The sequence below is a fragment of the Schistocerca americana genome, chromosome 2, assembly GCF_021461395.2.
Source record: "Schistocerca americana isolate TAMUIC-IGC-003095 chromosome 2, iqSchAmer2.1, whole genome shotgun sequence".
Lineage (NCBI taxonomy): Eukaryota > Metazoa > Arthropoda > Insecta > Orthoptera > Acrididae > Schistocerca > Schistocerca americana.
The window spans coordinates 130,367,647-130,382,099 of NC_060120.1; the positions used below are offsets into that span (position 1 = coordinate 130,367,647).

The following is a 14,453-nucleotide window of genomic DNA, read 5'->3' on the forward strand; positions in this document are numbered from 1 at the left end:
TGTAGCCTTACATGGAAGTGAAATGTGGATGATAATTAGTTTAGACAGAAGAGAATAAAAGCTTTTGAAATGTGGTGCTACAGAAGAATGCTGAAAATTAGATGGGTAGATCATGTAACTAATGAGGAGGTACTGAAAAAAATTGAAGAGAAGAGGAATTTATGGCACAACTTGACTAGAAGAAGGGATCAGTTGGTAGGACATGCTCTGAGGCATCAAGGGATTACCAGTTTAGTATTGGAGGGCAGCGTGGAGGGTAAAAAGTGTAGAGGCAAACCAAGAGATGAATACACTAAGCAGGATGTAGGTTGCAGTAGTTATTCAGAGATGAAGCGGCTTGGACAGGATAGAGTAGCTTGGAGAGCTGCATCAAACCTGTCTCTGGACTGAAGACCACAACAACACCAACAACAACAGCAAGGTGTGATACTATTCTGGAATACATCACCTCAACAGTTTTGGAAAATGATGTCAGCAGTGAAACATGTCGGTAGTTATTGACATCTCTCCTATCACCTTTCTTAAATATGGGTAGACAATGGCAGATTTAAGCTGGTCTGAAAAGGTGCCTTGAGTTAGTGATGCATTACATATTTCAGGTGAGACCAGGCTTGTCATATGGAGCAAAATTCTGTAGTATTCTATTGCAAACACTATCAAAACCAGATGAGCTTTTATTTTTGAGTGAATGTATAATTCTCTTAATTTCAGAAGTGGTTTTTGGTGATACATTCATATGTTTGAATTGTATGAGAGTTATTTCTTTGGCATTCTCCTATGAGTTTTCTGTTAAAATGTTTGGCTCTGTACTTTCTGCTGCATTTAAAAAAATTATTTTTAAACATATTTGCTACCTGTGACATATCTTTTATAACCCTTCCATTTAGTTCAACAGTGATGTTATCTTGTTCTCTGGCAGATTATCCTTTCTCTTCGTTCACTACATTCCATATAGCTTTATGTCTGTTGTCGAAATTACTAATTTATGACTCTATGTACATGTCCCTTGATTTGTAATAACCTTTCTTAATAACTTTGAGTAGTTTTTGTAGTGTGCTGCTATTGCAGGATTCTGTGATCTTGTAAGGGAAAGGATCTGATACCCATGCCGGTTCCTGGATACAGCATGTAAGGAATTAGTAGCACTCCACTTAGAGATGGCTTTTTTTACTTTCAACTGTCTAAAAACAAAGATGAGGTGACTTACCGAACAAAAGCGCTGGCAGGTCGATAGATACACAAACAAACACAAACATACACACAAAATTCAAGCTTTCGCAACAAACTGTTGCCTCATCAGGAAAGAGGGAAGGAGAGGGGAAGACGGAAGGAAGTGGGTTTTAAGGGAGAGGGTAAGGAGTCATTCCAATCCCGGGAGCGGAAAGACTTACCTTAGGGGGAAAAAAGGACAGGTATACACTAGCACACACGCACATATCCATCCACACATACAGACACAAGCAGACATATGTCTGCTTGTGTCTGTATGTGTGGATGGATATGTGCGTGTGTGCTAGTGTATACCTGTCCTTTTTTCCCCCTAAGGTAAGTCTTTCCGCTCCCGGGATTGGAATGACTCCTTACCCTCTCCCTTAAAACCCACTTCCTTCCGTCTTCCCCTCTCCTTCCCTCTTTCCTGATGAGGCAACAGTTTGTTGCGAAAGCTTGAATTTTGTGTGTATGTTTGTGTTTGTTTGTGTATCTATCGACCTGCCAGCGCTTTTGTTCGGTAAGTCACCTCATCTTTGTTTTTATATATAATTTTTCCCACGTGGAATGTTTCCTTCCATTATATATATATATATATATATATATATATATATATATATAAAAAAAAACAAAGATGATGTGACTTACCAAATGAAAGTGCTGGCAGGTCGACAGACACACAAACAAACACAAACATACACACAAAATTCAAGCTTTCGCAACAAACTGTTGCCTCATCAGGAAAGAGGGAAGAAGAGGGAAAGACGAAAGGATGTGGGTTTTAAGGGAGAGGGTAAGGAGTCATTCCAATCCCGGGAGCGGAAAGACTTACCTTAGGGGGAAAAAGGGACGGGTATACACTCGCACACACACACATATCCATCCACACATATACAGACACAAGCAGACATATTTAAAGACAAAGAGTTGAAAACTCATCTTTGTTTTTAGATATATTTTTCCTAAGTGGAATGTTTCCCTCTATTATAATGATGTGACTTACCAAATGAAAGTGCTAGCACGTCAACGGACACACAAACAAACACAAACATACACACAAAATTCTAGCTTTCGCAACCAACGGTTACTTCTTCAGGAAAGAGGGAAGGAGAGGGAAAGATGAAAGGATGTGGGTTTTAAGGGAATGGGTAAGGAGTCATTCCAATCCCGGGAGCGGAAAGACTTACCTTGGGGGAAAAAAGGACAGGTATACACTCGAACACACACACATATCCATCCGCACATACACAGACACGAGCAGACATTTGTAAAGGCAAAGAGTTTGGGCAGAGATCCAGAATCCCTGAAGCATTACACCAACAACCTGACAACAGCTTTCGCATCCCGCAACTACCCTCCCGACCTGGTACAGAAGCAAATAACCAGGGCCACTTCCTCATCCTCTCAAACCCAGAACCTCCCACAGAAGAACCACAAAAGTGCCCCACTTGAGACATGATACTTTCCGGGACTGGATCAGATTCTGAATGTGGCTCTCCAGCAGGGATATGACTTCCTCAAATCCTGCCCTGAAATGAGATCCATCCTTCATGAAATCCTCCCCACTCCACCAAGAGTGTCTTTCCGCCGTCCACCTAACCTTCGTAACCTCTTAGTTCATCCCTATGAAATCCCCAAACCACCTTCCCTACCCTCTGGCTCCTACCCTTGCAACCGCCCCCGGTGTAAAACCAGTCCCATGCACCCTCCCACCACCACCTACTCCAGTCCTGTAACCCGGAAGGTGTACACGATCAAAGGCAGAGCCACATGTGAAAGCACCAACGTGATCTACCAACTGACCTGCCTACACTGTGACGCATTCTATGTGGGAATGACCAGCAACAAACTGTCCATTCGCATGAATGGACACAGGCAGACAGTGTTTGTTGGTAATGAGGATCACCCTGTGGCTAAACATGCCTTGGTGCATGGCCAGCACATCTTGGCACAGTGTTACACCGTCCGGGTTATCTGGATACTTCCCACTAACACCAACCTATCCGAACTCCGGAGATGGGAACTTGCTCTTCAATATATCCTCTCTTCCCGTTATCCACCAGGCCTCAATCTCCGCTAATTTCAAGTTGCCGCCACTCATACCTCACCTGTCATTCAACAACATCTTTGCCTCTGCACTTCTGCCTCGACCGACATCTCTGCCCAAACTCTTTGTCTTTAAATACGTCTGCTTGTGTCTGTATATGTGTGGATGGATATGTGTGTGTGTGCGAGTGTATACCTGTCCTTTTTCCCCCCTAAGGTAAGTCTTTCCGCTCCCGGGACTGGAATGACTCCTTACCCTCTCCCTTAAAACCCACATCCTTTCGTCTTTCCCTCTCCTTCCCTCTTTCCTGATGAGGCAACAGTTTGTTGCAAAAGCTTGAATTTTGTGTGTATGTTTGTGTTTGTTTGTGTGTCTGTCGACCTGCCAGCACTTTCATTTGGTAAGTCACATCATCTTTGTTTTTAGATATATTTTTCCTACATGGAATGTTTCCGGAGGATGCAGCAATATCAGTTCTGGAGAAGGGGGTCAACTTCACACCAACACCGACTGCTATACCTGTTGCAAATTTCATCAGTGCTGCAGAACAAGTAATTTCCACCCTAGTGACAATGCTGAAGAGGTACACCAGAAAAAGGATGCCACGCCCTCCATAGAGCTGTCCCACTGAGGACGAACATCATGAAAGCAGAAAGAGTTGCCATTTTAGAACTACGGAACAATCTGAGACAGTCATTCTATATGTGGACAAAAGAAATGCCACAGTTCTAGTACCACTGCTGAGTACAATCACAAAATGTATGACATACTCAAGGATCCAGCATATAGAAAATTGTAGGAAGATCTGACCAACAGATTGAAGGAGAAGACTATTGATCTTCTGCACCAGTTGCCAACAAATGAAATCATCGAGAAGCTTTGAGCATGAGTTGCTGCACCACCAAGGTTCTGTGGCTTACCTAAGGTTGACAAACAGGATATTCCTATATGTACTGTCATAAGCAACATAGGTACACCAATATACCAGCTGGCCAAACATCTAATGGCAGTATAAAGCCCCTAAATTGATAAATCTCAGCATCACATCAGGAACTCCATACATTTCATTCAACAGGTGCAAGAACTATGCCTCTGTGGCCAGCACCTTAGCTCTCATGTGGTATCCCTATTCACAAGAGTGCCACTTGCTGATTCCCTCAAGTTGATCAAGGGGAGATTCAACCTGACAATGACTAATGTCTTCGAATTGGTCCTCATATCAACATTGTTTCTTTTCAGTGGTGACTATTTTGAACAAACAGATGGCGTTGCAATGGGGTCCCCTCTGTCACCAGTTGTGGCAAATTCGCTCATGGAGAACTTTGAGGAGAAAGCCCTGGAAATGGCTGTACTGAAGCCTACATGCTTTTTCAGATATGCTGATGACATGTTTGTGATGTGGCCACATGAGACTGAAAGACTTCAAGAGTTCCTCCAACATCTGAACTCTTTGCACAATTATCAAATTCATCATGGAGGTGGAAGAGAATGACAAACTCCCTTTTTGTATGTCTTAGTCAAGTGCAGAATGAACCACATTGTAGCACACAATGTATACAGGAAAGCCACCAACACAGATTTGAATCTCCACAATTCCAGCTTCCATCATCCTTCACACTGTGAGGATGTGTGTGCTATGTACACTGGTACACAAGGCCTGCGCAATATTGGAAGAAGAAAGCCTGTCATGGGAGCTTAACCATCCTAAGCACATTTTCAAGAACAGATATGGTGAGAGAGAAATCTGAAGTGCTTTCAGGCAGAAAGTACAAGTCCATCAGACAGAAAATGATGAGGAGGAAAAGACAATTGCTTACCAGCCATAAGCCAGAAAAGTTTCGAACAAAATCAGCAGAATGCTGGTGCGATGTCACATTAATTGCATTTTTCATCCACCTGCAAGATTGCATGCCCTATCAGGTACATTGAAAGATGAGCTGGAACTCTATAAACCAGGTATTTACTGTGTTTCATGTAAATGCTATAATGCTTATATTGGGGAGACTACATGGACAATTGAAGAAAGACGCAAGGAACACAGAAGACATACCGAACTTAAGCAACTAACAAAATCTGTGGTTGCAGAACACTGTATGACTTGATGGGACTTCATGAAGAAATGGAAGTGTTAAGACAGACCTCGTCATTTTTGGACTGTGTTCTGAAGCAGGCTATCAAAATATGAGTGCCTGACAGGCTGATTAACAGAGACACTGGGTTTACTTGCAGCAAAGCTTGGGACCCAGCACTCAGCCAACTAAAATCACAGTATCAGGTGAGAGTGACTTCTGCACCCAACGCAGGCCACGGGAGTACTAAGGGACCAGAGTTTGTGCTCAGCTTCCAGCAAAGTATGGTCCCTTCCCACGTCACCATTGAACCTGTCATGGCTTGTAGTCAGCAATGGAGGAAGGGGTGGGGGCTGAAGAGTATAAGGGAGGCAGAACATAGCAAAGGTGCTCATTCTACAGGTATCAGATGAAGATGATGACAAGGTATGCTGTCAACATATAGTGTTACATAAATGACTGTACTTGGCAGGACACCTGACAACAGTACAAATACTGGAGGATTTCTATTGGTTCTTACTAAAAGATAAAGTTTTCTTTTCCTTCCACAAGATATTCTGATGCCTCTACTTATTCGTGGTTTTTTACATGGCTGTTTAATGTCTTTTCTGATTAGCTAATGCAGAAAGCTGTTTTCAGGTAGTGATACAAATTTATCATGGGAGAGATTAAACATTATGTTAGCATTTTTTTAATAATAAATTTCATCACAGATCATCACTTGTGACCTATTCTTAAAAACAAACAAAGGGATCTCCAGCCTGGAATGTCAACAATATTAGTAAAAGGATAGATTGCTACTCAGCATAAAGATGACTCATTGAGTTGCAGACAGGCACAATGAAAGGGCTGTTACATGTTTAGCTTTCAGCCGAAGCCTACTTCAGAAATGAAAAAACACACACACACACCTATAGTTGAGTCAGTGTAAGTTGATCCTCTGACAGTTGTAGTGGGCTGGCCGTGGCAGTTTCATGGGCCTATCTTAGCCAGTAATGTAATACAATTTTGTTAATGTGTCTACAGCAATCCTTCAGTATTGTCACAGCTCAATAGGCAGTTACCGGTTTTGCCTGCAGCTGTTAGTACCTTGCAGTTGAAAGCTGGCAACAGCGCTGCAAGCTGTCTGTGATCTTCTTATGCTGTGTCAACTGTAGCACACCTCATGCAAACATGACCACCATCTCTGGCAGCATTACCATAGGTTTAGATTGTGATATCTTTGAAGTTGGTGTGTGTTGTAAGGGTAATTCCCATCTGTGCAGTTCAGAAAAGCTGGTGGTGGAAGGGAGGATCCACATGGCCCGGGTTGTGAGGCAGCCATTTAAATCAAACGTGTTATGTTCAGCTGTATGTTGTGCCACAGGTTGGTCTACCAAGCTCTTGGCTACAGTTTTGCGGTGGCTGTTTATCCTGGTGGAAATCTGTTTGATAGCCACACAAATATAAAAAGCTGTGCAATGATTGAAGCAGAGCTGGTATACGATATGGCTGCTTTCACAGGTGGAGTGGCCTCTGATGGGATAGGATGAGTATGTGACAGGACTGGAATATGAAGTGCTGGGTGGATAGATTCGGCAAGTCATGCACCTGGGCCTTCCACAGAAATATGACCCTCGTGGCAAGGGGTGGGAGTGAGGGTGGAATAGCAATTGACTAGGAAAACCTGACAAAGCCTGTTGTTCAGTTGTTCCAGTCTGGGGTGAAATTGGGTGTTGATGGGAGGTACTCCTTTGTTTGCTGGTTATTTTGGGTGGTGGGGGAATGGGTTGTGTGGGGAAATGGCATTGGAGATCTATTTGCAGGAGCCTGTCTGTAAAGGCCTTGAGGAGACCTTCAGCATACTGGGAAAGGGAGGTTTTGTCACAGCAGATAAGTTTTTCCTGGGTAGCCAGGTGTATGAGAGGGATTTTTTGATGTGGTTGGGATGGCAGCTCTGAGATGCAGATACTGTTTGTGGTTCGTGGCTTTAATGCGGACAGAGGTGAAATTGGAGCCAGCAGAGAGCAGGAGTTCAGCTTTCAGGAAGGTGGTACACTGGTTTGAGGAGGACCAGGTTAAGCAGAAGGGAGAGAAGTGTTAAGGTTGTGAAGAAGTGAGGGTAGGATGTCCTGGGCTGGAGTCCAGATCATGATGATATCATCAGTGAACCTGTACCAGACCAGAGGTTTTGGGAGGCTAGGAAGGTTTCCTTTAGATGGTCTATAAACATGTTGGCATAGAATGGTACCATGCAGGAGCTCAGATTTGTTTGTATACCTTTCCTTCGAAGGGTAATTAGTTGTGTGTTAGGATAAAGTTAGTAGGGTGTATGAGGAATGAGGCAGTGGATCTGCAGTCTGAAGGACATTGGGAAGTTAGTGTTCAGCAGCAGCAAGAGCATGGGCATGGGCATGGGGGCTGTTGGTGTGTTGGGAAGGAAACCATGTCCTTCATCGGGCCTTTGGTTACCTGTCATCATGCCCTGAATGAAGGAAATGCTATCCAAGATGCTTCCCACTTCTAAAGTGGTTTTCTGTCACCCACCCAACCTCCCCAACACCCTAGTCCATAACTATGCCACTCCCAATTCCAACCTCACTGAGAGAATCTCTCTTTTCATGGATGAACAGCTTCAACTTATTGCTCATAATCTAATGCTTTGTATGAAAGGCATGAACCATTTCCTCCATCAATGATCCACAATTCCTTTTCCTTTACCACACAGAGCCCTGCTCTTGCTCTTCTCTGTTGATGCCATCTCCCTCTACAGTAATATCCCCAATTCCCATGGCCTCGCCACTATTGTGCACCATGCTTCCCAATGCTTGACTGACTCCAAAACTACATCCTCCTTCCTGGTTATCATGATCAAGTATCCTCACCCACGAGTATCCTCACCCAGGTATTCTCATCCACAATTATTTCTCCTTTGAAGGCATCACCTCCAAACTAATCCATGATACAGCAGTGGGCACCCACATGGCACCATTCTGTACCAACTTATTCATGGGCAGTCTGGAGTACTCCTTCCAAACCACCCAGAATCCCAAGCTCTTCACCTGTTTCAGATTCATTGATTACATCTTCGTGATCTGTACTGAGGGTGAGTAAACCCTATCCACATTCCTCCTGAAGCTCAACACCTTCTCCCTCATTCACTTCTTCCAGTCCTCCTCAACCCAAAAAGCCGCCTTCCTCAATGTTAACCTTCACCAAATCAGTACCTCTGTGAATATCAAACCTGCCAACCACCAGCAACACCTCCACTTCAACAGCTGTCACCCTTTCCATACCAAGAAGTCTTTTCCATACACCTCAGCCACCCAAGGTCATCACATCTGCTGTGCGTGTCAAGGGCAGGGCATCCCATGAAACAGTCATGTGATCTACTAACTAAGCTGCAATACTGTGCTGTTTTCTATGTTAGCATTATGACTAACAAGCTGTCTGTCATGAGTGGCCACTCAGTGTCTTCTCTATATGGAGTGTATCAATCTATTCTTTTCTGTATAGAATACATGTAAATTGAAGGGGAAGGGGGGCAGAAAGGAATGGAAAGGGAAGGGATTACTGGTGTAATCTGCATTGGGACATTACACAGAATCAATGGCAATGAGCAAAAATGTGTACTGACTGGACTGGGATCTCCTGCTTACTAGGCAGTTGCGTTAACCACTGCATCATCCGGGATAGAGGGTCATTGCAACTGCATAAACTACCGTGACGCGTCTCATGGCTGATGCACATTCCCACCGAACACCACCTATCCACAGTTGATGTCCATTTCCTCCATGCTCACAGGAATCTCAGACATTATTTTCCAAAATTTTTGAGAAGGTGATGTATTCTAGAATAGTATCTCACTTTATAAACACCAATATCCTCAACAAATCACAGTTTTGGTTTCAGAATGGTTGCTCTTTATGTTTCAGAAGGACTGCTCTACTGTGAATGCCATTTACATGTTCACTCACCAGATTTTACAAGCATTAAGTAATAATACAGCTCCAGTTGGTATTTTCTGTGACATTTCTAAGCCATTTGACTGTGTGAATCACAGTATTCTCCTAGATAAATTGAAGTTTTTTGGGGTTTATGGTATAGCCAACCAATGGAAAACGGGATATCTAACTGAAAGAATGTAGAAAGTTATACTTAGTAATTCAACCAATACAGTTCAGGCATGTAATTCTGATTGGAGAAAAATCATCTATGGAGTTCACCAAGACTCAATCTTAGCTCCACCATTGTTCTTCATATGTGGAAACGATCTTCCGTCTAGTATACAACAAGCAGAATTAGTTATTTTTGCAGATGCCACTAATATTGTAATAATCTGAAGCATATATACAGAAACAGAAGAAATGGTAAACATAGTTCTTAAAAGTATCATTGACTGGTTTTCTGTAAATGTTCACTCTCAATTTTAAAATGGCACAACATATTCAGTTCTGCACATCTTGGGGTACCACACCAGTGATAAGTGTAACACATGCTGCGGAAATAATAAATGGTGTGGAAACTTCAAAATTCTTAGGTGTCCATGTTGATGAGAATTAAATTGGAAAAATCACATTCTGGAACTCCTAAAACAACTTATTTCAGCCACATATGCACTTTGAATCATCGCAAATCTTGGGGAGAGACAATCAGTAAGTTGACATATTTTACATATTTTCATTCAGTAATGTCATATGGAGCCAACTGCCTTGTCACAGTGGTAACACTGGTTCCCGTCAGATCACTGAAGTTAAGCGCTGTCAGGCTGGGCTAGCACTTGGATGGGTGACCATCCAGTCTCCCGAGTGCTGTTGGCGAGCTGGGTGCACTCAGCCCTTGTGAGGCAAACTGAGGAGCTACTTGACTGAGAAGTAGCGCTCCAGTCTCGTGAACTGACATGCGGTCGGGAGAGCGGTTTGCTGACCACCTGCCCCTCCATATCCGCTTCCAGTGATGCCTGTAGGCTAAGGGTGACACGGCGGCCAGTCAGTATTGTTGGGCCTTCATGGCCTGTTCGGACGGAGTTTAGTTTAGTTTTTAATGTCATATGGAATAATGTTCTGGGATAACCCATCTTTAAGAAAGAAAGACTTCATTGCACAAAACCATGCTGTAAGGGGAATATGGAATTACTCATTCACTGTGTATTTACTCTGTCATGAAGTTTGTTGTAATTTATACACTGTGGCTCAAAAGGAAATGGTGTACATAATTACTATACCAGGAGGAGAAAATTACATTCATTATTTCACATTAATGTTGTGTTTAGCTCAAAAAGGAGTTCACCGTGCTGCAACAAAAAATTTTGATCGCTTTCCCAGTTATATAAAATGTCTGACTGACAACAAAGTAAAATTTTAAAACAAACTGAGAAAGTTTGTCCTTGGCAACTCCAATTCCCTAGAAGAATTTCTGTTGTTGTGATGCGTAAAAGTTGGTGGGTAGGATGGCATTTTTCCAAAAATATATCCTGATGTGGGATAGTAAATCCAACATCAGCATATCTTTTTGAAAAAAAAAAAAAAAACATCTTAGAAATGTTCAGAATGTACACATACGCACAAATTAATTTTTGAAGTGAATGTAAAATGACTCATTCCACTTCATTATGATCTATGACGGAAAATGATCCATGGAACATGTAAACAACTAACTAACTATCCACACAAGTTATTTAATCCAAGTTTTGTATGAGATGACTGATTCAAGTGGTGACTCATTGATACTGTCATCATAGCATACTACATTTTTCCCTTTTGTGAAGTTCATAATTTTACATTTATGAACATTTAAAGCAAGGTGCCAATCTTTGCATTTGAAATTTTATTAAGATCTGACTGGATATTTGTGCAGTGTTTTTCAAATCATTTATGACTGCATCTTCTGTAAAAGGTCTTTGGTTACTGTTAATAGTACTTGTCAAGTCATTAATATACAGTATGAACAGAAAGAGTCCTAACACACTTCCCTGGGACATGCCCAAAGTTACTTCTACACCTACTAACAACTCTAAGTCTTAAATCCACAAACTCTCTCTCCATACTTTTGTTAAACAGCACTGATTTGGTACCTGACTGGTTTGATCAATGGGTTTCAAGGTGTTGTGTGGGGAAAAGCACAAGTTTGGTTTTTCATCACCAGTGTTATAGGAATTCATTCTGGATGGCATGGTGCACTTCTATTACCCTCTTTGTAAACAGGTGCGGAGTTTGCTTTCTTCCCTCTGCTGGGCACAGTTTCCTGTTAGAGATATCTAAAGTACTTTATTGTTTGGAGAGGGGCTGACACAGTCACAGATTCTGTACGGAATTTTACAGGAGTTCCATTGGGCTCTGGAACTCTGTTCAGTTTTAGCAGTTTTACCTCTTCTTAAAGCTACTGCTGCTAATAACTCATATTGTCAGTGATGTAATATTATACAGTCTTAGTATTCCTGAATTTTCCTTTGTAAAGGAATATGTGGGAACAGAGTTCAGCATTTATGCTTCTGTTATGCTGCCCTCAGTTTCACTTTGTTCCTGTGTCGCAGATGAAGTGCCCGAACATTTAATTTGCTGCCACTGTCAGTCTTTACATAGGACCATAAATTCTTCATGTTTCATGAGTTGTGTTTTGATAAGATGCTGTTATAGTAGTCACTGAGGACTGCATCTATTGCCTTTTTGACTAACAAATGTCTCTGTATATATCCTTTAGTTTTGTTCTACTGATACTGTGCAGTAGTTGCTGTTTTAGAAGATAATTTACAGAGGCTGCCTATCATGGAGATCTTTCCCATCATCAACTCAACTGCTCTACTAGATAAATATGATATCCAGTGCTTGATCAAGTATTCGTCTGAATATGAGGCACAATTCCTTTTTAAGCTTCAGACCAGAACTAAATGTTTCAAATTTCTCCTTGAGAAGTGACGCTACTGCCACTATCTCGGTTACTGGATGAGTAAATTTTTCTTTGTGTTGATATTGACCATTTTAGTCTTTTAATCATTGTTTCTATCATTCTCTCATGGTTACTGATACCAGTTTCAACGTGATCACCCTCAGTGAGGTCAGGTTTATTCGTTGCTATTAAATCCAATACATTTCTGTCATGAGTAGGTTTCCAAACTATCTTTTATAATTAGTTTTAAAGAAAATGTTTAGTATTATATTGCTGAATGTCTTTTCTAGCCTTCCTTTTACAAAAATTTAGTTGTCCAAACCTTGCCCGATCATGACAATATGACTAGGGAAGACGCACATCAGCGAGCATAGGTTCTCTTTTAATTTACATCTAGAGGTGAGTCTGGTAGTTAATAGAAGGACCCAGTTGTAAGTTTTTGCACTCCCTTAGTACTAAGTCTTGTCCAAATGATCTCACATTCAGATGCTTCAGTTTCTGTCTTGGTGGATTTGAGTTTCTTGTCTACTGTGATTAAAACACTCCCTCCATTGCCCACTAGCTTCTCCTTTTCATATACACCTGCACTTACCCCAAAAATCTTACTTTTGTACTTAGTACTAAATGAGCTCCTTTGCTCTTTAAGACTGCTTCAAACTCAGTACTTTATTGTAAATGTGCCAGCAATTTATAAGTAGTATTTTAATCATTTCATTTATGGGATTCATTTCTTTTGGACTCACTTAGGAATCTCTTAGAGCTGTCATTATCTGGAATTGATGGAAAGTCATCTAAAAAAAAAAAAAGTCCTTGTGTGCACACCACCTTCGAAAATGTTATACTGAAAACATACTAGGTACATTAAGTAAAAGTTCTGGCAGAACGCAAATAATTTGGAGAGAAGAATTATTAAGATAGTCTTACTCACATATCAACAGAAAATGATACACATTTGAGCATTGTGTCCCAGTTCCATAGTAAGATTGTCCTTAATATGACTGTTATACACTGAAGCACCAAAGAAACTGGTATAGGCATGCGTATTCAAATACAGATATATGTAAACAGGCAGAATATGGTGCTGCAGTCAGCAACACCTATATAAGACAAGTGCCTGTCGCAGCTGTTAGATTGGTTGCTACTGCTACAATGGCAGGTTATCAAGATTTAAGTAAGTTTGAACGTGGTATTATAGTCAGCGCACAAGCAATGAGACACAGCATCTCTGAGGTAACGATGAAGTGGGGATTTTCCCATATGACCATTTCACGAGTGTACTGTGAATATCAGGAATCTGGTAAAACATCAAATCTCTGACATTTCTGTGGCTGGAAAAAACTTCTGCAATAACAGGACTAATGACAACTGAAGAGAATCGTTCAACGTGACAGAAATGAAACCCTTCTGCAAATTGCCACAGATTTCAATGATGAGCCATCACAAGTGTCAGCATGCAAACCATTCAACCAAACATCATCGATATGGGCTTTCAGAGCAGAAGGCCCACTCGTGTACTCTTGATGACTGCACAATACAAAGCTTTACACCTCGCCTGGGCCCATCAACATCAAAATTGGACTGTTGATGACTGGAAACATGTTACCTGGTCAGACGAGTCTCATTTCAAATTGTATCAAGCAGATGGACATATACTTGCATGGAGACAGCTTTATGAATCCGTGGACTCTGCATGTCAGCAGGGGACTGTTGAAGCTAGTGGAGGCTCTGTAATGGTGTGGGGTATGTACAGTTGGAGTGATATAGGACCCCTGATACGTCTAGATATGACTCTGACAGGTGAGACATATGTAAGCATCTTGTCTGATCACTTGCACCCATTCATGTCCATTGTGCATTCTGACAGACTCGGGCAATTCCAGCAGGACCCAGCGAGACCCCACACATCCAGAATTGCTACAGAGTGGCTCCAGGAACACTCTCCTGAGTTTAAATACTTCCGCTGGCCACCAAACTCTCCAGACATGAACATTATTGAGCATATTTGTGATGCCTTGCAGTGTGCTGTTCAGAAGAGACATCCATCCCCTCGTACTCTTATGGATAGCCCTCCAGGATTCATGGTGTCAGTTCCCTCCAGCACTACTTCAGACATCAGTCAAGTCAATGCCATGCCATGTTGCAGCACTTCTGCATGCTCGTGGGGTTCCTACACAATATTAGGCAGATGTATCAGTTTCTTTGGCTCTTCAGTGTAAATTATTACTGTATGTGTCTCTAGTCTTCTTTGTTAGTGGTGCTTTATC

General features: G+C 41.8%; 1 protein-coding gene across 2 annotated transcripts in view; it reads left to right on the forward strand.

The window, feature by feature from the left end:
* The window catches only part of LOC124594794 (protein FAM92A), a 197,918-nt gene that overhangs the window by 139,989 nt on the left and 43,476 nt on the right, over positions 1-14,453 (forward strand). The gene's annotated exons all lie outside the window — the stretch shown is intronic.